Consider the following 7,990-nt stretch of genomic DNA (forward strand, 5'->3'; position numbering starts at 1 on the left):
TTTTAATATTTAAAGTTATGTATTTTATTTATGTTTATTTTATTTGGCGTAAATTTTGTATACTTGTTTACATGTTCTTAATATAAGCATGATAGGATGACTTTCATCGCCCTCAAGTGTTGGCCAGCACATAGCCATCTCAGTGTCCTCTGGATACCGAGATCAGGGAATGTCACCATTTGTTAAGTCAAGCAAATTATAAAGAATTTAGTCTACTATATAATTACAACCATAGTCATGGATAAATTTTTCCTTATAACAGGAACATGGGTGATACACCACGTGTTTTTATACAAGTGGTGGGAAATTGTATTTTTTAAATTATTAACTTTTAACACACATGTAACACCATCTATATAGTGACACGTGGTATACCATCTCGTGTTTCGGTCACACTAAAAAATCTCTCATAGTCATGGAAGGAAAGAAGGAGGAGTCTCTCCCCTCCTCATCTCTCTCTCCTCCTATTTGAACGGTTACGGTTAAGTCACGTTAACATTTTATATTAATTTTTTTATAGAGACAATAAGAGAAAAAGTAATATGCAAGAGGATGAGAAGGGAATGAGAATATGAGATGAGAGAATCCTACTCCCGAAGGAAATGACCAACAGCGCAACGTGCGTCCATTGTCTAATAAAAGAGTGCCAATTCCAATGAAGTATATGGTTTCGCTGCAAAGATGGTTGCAGCCTCTGCCCCAATCTTAGCCTTGATGGCTTCCTTTGTCTTATTCAAATTCTGCATTTAATCATCAAACGACATTCTCTGAATTTTTTTAATTAAAATAATAATGTCATATCCACTTCATCATTGCTATAATAGAAGAAGACATTATTGTGAATACATATTGAAGAAAAAAAAAATAAAGATACAATAAGTTAGAGGGGATATGAAGCTAAACCCTAACAGGAAGTAAAAACTTATTAGAGACAAAAATCAATTAAGAGAACTTTTAAGAAAAATGAAAATTTGAAAACTAGAAAGATTATGAACAAAAGTTACAATTGCACATTGCGGACAAGAATCCCACCAATGAACCCAAACATTACCAACATCATAGTTTGCCAAACAATCTACCACCTGATTTTCTTCGCGATAAATGTGAAAAAACCGAACATGCATGCATATGAAAGAGAGGATGGTACAACAATTTACCCAATCAACCGATAAACGCCAAGGCACCTAAGAAGATCCATTAGAAAGAAAATGCACTACTAAACAAGAATCACACTCAATCCAAAGAGAATGCTAACCCTCTCCAAAGTGATATAAATAACATGAATAATAGCTTTAAGTTTGCCTGTTGGAGTTTTTGGTGGAAATTTCCTTCCATCTCATTTGTCCCACATTGGTCAAGTTGGGAAGTTTCACACATTTTATAACATCTTGTCCATCATACAAAGTGATTGAAAAGATGGATCATTGAAAGAAAAAATGGGCTTGAACTTTGGGTTTGGGTGTGTGATAATTAAATATATAAATAATGTATAATTAAAATATATTTAATTGTCAAAAAATGGGGGCTCGGGCTCTAATATTAAATCCAATAATTAATTATTATTTTTAATTAATTTTGAATTTAATTAATTTTTTTTTTTAACAGACTCATCATTTCGGATGAAGTCTGAGACAATGAAGGAACGCCAAAAAGGAGATCAGAATGCCAAAGAGGAGATCCTTGTTGGTTCCTCTTTGGAGGATCATGAGGATCCTCAAATCACATTCGTTCATCGTACATCGTACATCGTATATCGTACAGTCAGAAATTATTGTAACTTTTATATTTAAAATTAAATATAAACAGTACCTGACAAAAATTGGCGATGTACGATGAACATATGTGATTGGAGGATCCTCGGGATCCTCACAAAGACGATCCGGCGAGGATCCTCTCTCGCCAAAGAGCAACAAACCTATATGAGCAAATGTTTTCCAAGAGATGCATCCCATATTCATATATGTTGCGAACAGAAATTTGTGCATTGTATACACATCCATCTGCATAACATTTAGAACACAGAAAAAACGAATTCTACTTCTAAAATCCCAAAACCTACTTACTAAGAGAACCGCAAAGATATTCGTTAGAAGCCAAGTTTTTTGGTGCTGGAATTCTGGTTTGATCATTGAATCCTAATGACGTAGAAGTCCATCAAACTACAAGCACTGAGCAGGGAAGAAATTCTGTTTCAAGGACATTGCGATACTCAAGCCTAGATCACTGTTTTTTTTTTCTTTCAATTTTATATTAATTTCATCTTGTTCACTCTGCCAAATTATTGATTTGCATTTATTATTTATTAGCATATTCGAATTTATTTATATATATAAAATTTTCATTGATTGTTGATAACATCTGATACTGCTCTAAGGCAATAGCAATACCAAAAGATCCTGCAAACCATCCAAGACAATGACATTCTCTGAATCTGTCACGAAGGAAAATAATAAAATAATGTAAGATTAGAAAGCATTTACTCTTGCACTTGATGTTGTAGGTTCAATGATGTGATCATAAACATAAGAGGATTAATATTTTTGGAAGACTATAGTAATATGTTGTTCTATACAAAATAGTATCGTAATTGATCGTTGATTCCCTACACAGAAGCTCAAACGTTGTTCAAAATCATCCCTAATGTGCGGTGACTTATTAATTTTGCATTTTCAAATTATATGTCAAATTGTCACACATAAATGAAATGGAAACCACTAAAGGAGAAACTGCTCCAATATATAGTAAAAAACTACGTGAATTTGAAGAAGTTTTCTTACATAAAATGGACAATATTGCAAGTGACGGATTGCATGGTGGTTAGGGCCTTCATCTTTCAACCAACCAACCAACCAACCAACTATATCCAGTTAAAAACAATACTCATCAAAGGAACCATCAAATTCTTGCACAGCAAAACAAAATTCACATAGCATATATAGAATGTCTAGAGGGCTACTTTCGGCCCTTCTTGGTCTTGCCTCTCTTGTTCTTGTTCTTTATCTTCCCCTTGTTTCCAGTACATTGGGAACCAGCAGCATCAACCAACAGATTTGACTCATTTCATATGTGATTCTCCTCGCCTATAATGTGACTGTCCATGCAATGGTAAGTTAGGATTTTCAAATAATGGGGTCATGATATCGACCAAAAAAGCTTCATTAGACCATTTCTTTGAGCACCTAGTAGAAAGATGTCAATTCTTACCAACATTTGTTGAAGGCTTATGCCAACATATGTCAACTACTATGATATGCAGAGGCTTGTCAAGAGTGGCTATAGGAAACTGTAAAGTAATGTTGAAGACTACTAAGGCTTGTCAACTAAGGCATCGAGCATTTAGTGCGCACAATAGAGTCACACAAAAAAAAAAACAAAAAAAAATGTAAAGGAAGGTTGTAATTAAGCATGATTTTTTGTAGGCATTCTGCACGTGGTGCCATAAGAGCATTTCCCTTAATTAAAAGGGTTTCTATTTGCTTCTGAGTGGTTTATTTTTTTAATCTTTTTATTGGAGGCTCCGTTGTCATAACACTGCTTTATTTTTGGATTGTATGTTTCAATTTACAAGTATAGTTTATTTTTTTAAGTGTTCATAAGCACTTATTTATATGATATATAATAACTTTACTTAAATCCTCTTAGTCCGCCTATGTTCCGGCTTCATGGACAACCATTGATCCCATGTTGGCTCAACCACTATCTCCCACGTTGGCTCGACCACTGTCTCCCATGTTGGCTTGACCATTGTCTCCCATGTTGTTGAGATCATGAACAACCACTGACCCCATGTTGGCTCGACCACTGTCTCCCTGGTCTCACTCGGTACAGAAGCAACATCAATTTGCGGAGACTCTAGAGACTCGTTGGATTCACAATTTTCATCACTTATAGTGTCACTGTCTCCGGCGTCACATGGTTTATCCAATGCAGCACCAGTCTTCCCCTCCTCAGAATTGGTAGCATAAAGCGCACGAGTGCAAGATCCAGCTGGCGAAGCTTTTAGGACTGATGGTTTACGAAACAAATTTCTAAATATGCCATCCCTAGGCTGGTTGGCCATCATGTCAACAAAGACAGCATCTGAACACAACCACCTTGAACAATTGGTCCCAAAACTTGCTATTACCGAAGGATTACCGACCTTCTTAGGAGCTGCGGCGAGCATATTCACATCTAACCTAACAGATTTGTGGCTGCTCCTGCTTTTGAGGGCATCATAGAATTCCGACGGCAGCTCTTCAGTGATATAGATCCTGCCCAGCAAATCTTGAGTAAATCAAGACCATTACCAAAATTCACATAAACCAAGCATAACATAACGACCAATCTGAACATGAGTAGTGAACAGTAGTTCTTCCATTCTTCGATGGACATTTTAATCCATTCCACCATATCGACCTTATTGTAAATGCACTCCTGAGTCACGTCAATCACAAAACAAAGGATGCCATCCAAAGATGGTCGAACATCAGCCCCCCTCAAACGTAAGCTGGTATCTTCCCCTTGGTATATAAGCCACTCGGTAAAACAAGAACTTGTAGTGATAGCATAACCCTGAAAGCAAGTCGCCCATATCAGAAGGCGCTCTACAAGGTATAGAAAGCAACCAGGTGTTATGTAATCCTTCACAGCCCTCCAGTTCACATTATAAGTTTCAGCTAAAGCTTCATAGAACCTCAACATTGCAGACACCTCTTTCGGTTCTTGACTGGTGTTTCCATGTTCGACAATCCCACTGAGATTCTCGATGAACACCTGCCATGGCAAGTTGCAGTCAAGTTTTCTCACAAGCTTCTTGTACAGTTCATTATTAAACTTACCAGTCCCGAGAATGACCATTACAAGCTTCCCATTTGCCCAAAAGATAGCTCATTCTTTGCTCTGGTAAACTCATTTATTACTTGTTTCAACACATTCTTTGAAGCATCAGTTCTTCGAACAGAAATCATATTCTCCCTCAATGAATTCCTCCAATCCATAGGAAATACTAAAGGAACAATACTTCCAGTCGAAAATGTTACACATTTGTGCAATCGCTCGGCATCATGATACCTTAAGTTCAAACATTTTGATTGCAAAAGATATACCGAGACCTCACGGATATAGGTAAGACACCTGCTTCGATGGAACACAGACTCAACATTCTTGCTGGGAAACTTGTAGATTTTTTCGAGCTTGTCCAAAACCTTCATGCCAAAATAGTGCAATTCCGAACTCCAATAATTCCTAGCGGCCGAAGCAAGCTGCTGAGCATCAACGGAGACCAATTTCCCTTGATTTCTAAAACACTTTTTATTCAATCCATGAACGCAATCAGCATCCGGAATCAGTAAAACATAGACTGGACTCAGATTATGATACATTCTCCAAACTCCCAAGTAATTCAAACAAAACTCTCCATAACTTTTGTATTCACTAACTTCCTGGGATTCGAGGCATCTGAGATATTCAAATATGTGAGCAATTTTATCCTTCCAAAAATTCCAGAAATAAATCAACGATTCCACGGAAGCTTGATTTTCAGAAATTCCATTTGCTGGACACTTTATCAGACCATCAACCAACATTTCTTCCCAACATACTTATCGCCACTTGAAGAAAGATGAGCATCCAATATTTTTTTAGCAGACAAAATTTCACCTCCAACACTCCTGTGTCTCTGGCAAGCATTCATGTGATTTTTCATCACAACCAAGTCACTCTGCTCATTTAATAAAATGTCAACCTCAGTGCAAACAAACTCGTAAAAGCTTTCTGTCTCGTGCTTAGCACATGACTTGGCTTTTGATAAAAGATCCTCCTTTTGTGAAAACTGCTTTACGGGCCATCCCTTGCTGCCATATGACCAAAGAGAGTTGGCAAGCCCATAGAATAGAATATGCAATGATGCCTCTCTGAACTTGCCAGCCTTTTCAAGGAAATCAGCTTGGAGTAGAATATCACCTTTCAGTTTTGCGATTTCTGCAGCCTCAAGATAGTTTCCCAATCCCTCTTCCAACAAAAGAAGCTCATCACGACTAGCGTGCTCCTTCAAAAAGTTTCACATTGAAATTATAGAACAAAAAGCTCTAACAAAATTCATCATGGATCTGTTGTCTTTCAACTCATAATAGTAGAGTGCGCATCTCTCGAGAAATGCCTGCTCAATTTCATCAGTTCCTTCTCCTCTTTGAGCCACAGCACAGTCCTTTACTGGATGCTTCTTCCAAGATTTGATGTAGTTCAGGCCCATTTCAAATAGCTTTCCTTTGTCACAAACAGTGAGACTGTTCTGCATGAAGAAATTAACAATATTTTTTGTATTATAATATTAATAGGGTGACTGTTCTGCATGAAGAAAACCTCGCATTAAGACTAGAGGTGCTAAAACTAAATTTTGTGACACTAAGGTACAATATTTAGCTTCCTAAATAGTTCTTTTTTTCCTATTTTCTGTAGTACTGAGATTTAATCTTTTGTTGCTCCTCGAGTTCCATTTGCTTCAAAACGAATTTCAACTTTCTTCTTATAGATCCCGCCATGTCCTCATCGCTATGTTGAACTAATAGTTCAACCTAGGAAACACATTGGGCAACATTCGGACCTTGTATCTATTGTGAACTAAACCAAAAAAAAACAATCAATCAATAAACAAAACACAAAACAACTTCAGAATTCCTCTAACATAGGAGTACCACTTTAACAACGGAAGCTTTATTGATTACCAATGAATACAAGAGAACTCACAAACACACAATGTTCTCTCGTATACAAACTAATGCCTCTCAAACTCTCCTCCCATAAACCCTATCCTACAGCCATCTATTTATACTAATAGATGTCGTGGGTTTTACACAAAGGCCTTAGAATATAGGAAACCAAATCCTATATTAAAACCAAATCCCAATCAAACTAGGAAACATACATACTTATATTTTACGTCCAAGATATCCCAATCCTTCTTTGATTCTTGTTTTAGTTTAGGCATGTTGATTTAATGTCAAATCTAACAATCTCCACCTTTGCATGAAATCCATACGAGGCATCCAACAGCAGCTTCCGTTGCTCCACCATATCGCAAGATCAAACTCGCTTCAAATGCACCAAATCCAAGCAGTGCTCGAACTTGGATGCATTAAACCATCTTTGTTGCTGAAGTTTCTTCTGTAGCAATCTTCTTGAGACCAATCTCACCTTCAGCTACCACTTCTCTCACAAAATGGTATCGTACATTAATGTGCTTAGTCCTAGTATGATATACCTCATATTTGGCCAAGTAAATGGCACTTTGGCTGTCACAATATACATCCAACTTGTATTGTTACACACCTAAGTCTCTTAACAACCTCAAAGCCAGATTGCTTCTTGGATAGCTCCAGCAATCGCCATGCATTCTACTTCTATGGTTGATAGTGCCACCGTTGGTTGTAGTATTGATTTCCAGCATTAGGACTATTTGCCATAGTAAACATGTACCCTATCGTTGATCTTCTCTTGTCAAAATCACCAGCAAAATTTAAGTCCACATATCCAATTGAGAACTTATCAATTCCTTCATCACTTCTTTCAAAACAAATACCTTTGTCCCTCATTCCACGTAAATACCTTAGTATCCACTTAGCAGCATTCCAATACTCTCTTCCAAGATTATGCATGAACCTACTAACAATTCCAGTTGTGTGTGCAATATCAAGACGAGTACAAACCATCGCATAAATTAATCCTCTAACCAAATTAGTTTATGGAACACCTTCCATCTTCATCTTTCCTTCATCAATTTTAGGACATTGTTGACTGCTCTACTTGAAGTGAACACCCAATGGAGTTCCCACAGGCTTAGTATTTTTTGTTACTCCAAACTTTTGTAACAACTTCACAAGATACAACTTCAGAGAAAAACACACCAAACCTTTCTATCTATCCCTTGTGATTTCCATTCCCAATATTTTATTGGCTTCACCGAGATCCTTCATTTCGAACTCCCTTTTCATTTGTTCCTTCAACTTTTCTA

Source organism: the organism of the source record quoted next, unplaced genomic scaffold (genome assembly GCF_019419815.1).
Source record: "Pyrus x bretschneideri cultivar Hongxiangsu unplaced genomic scaffold, Pyrus_bretschneideri_v1 Contig54, whole genome shotgun sequence".
NCBI lineage: Eukaryota > Viridiplantae > Streptophyta > Magnoliopsida > Rosales > Rosaceae > Pyrus > Pyrus x bretschneideri.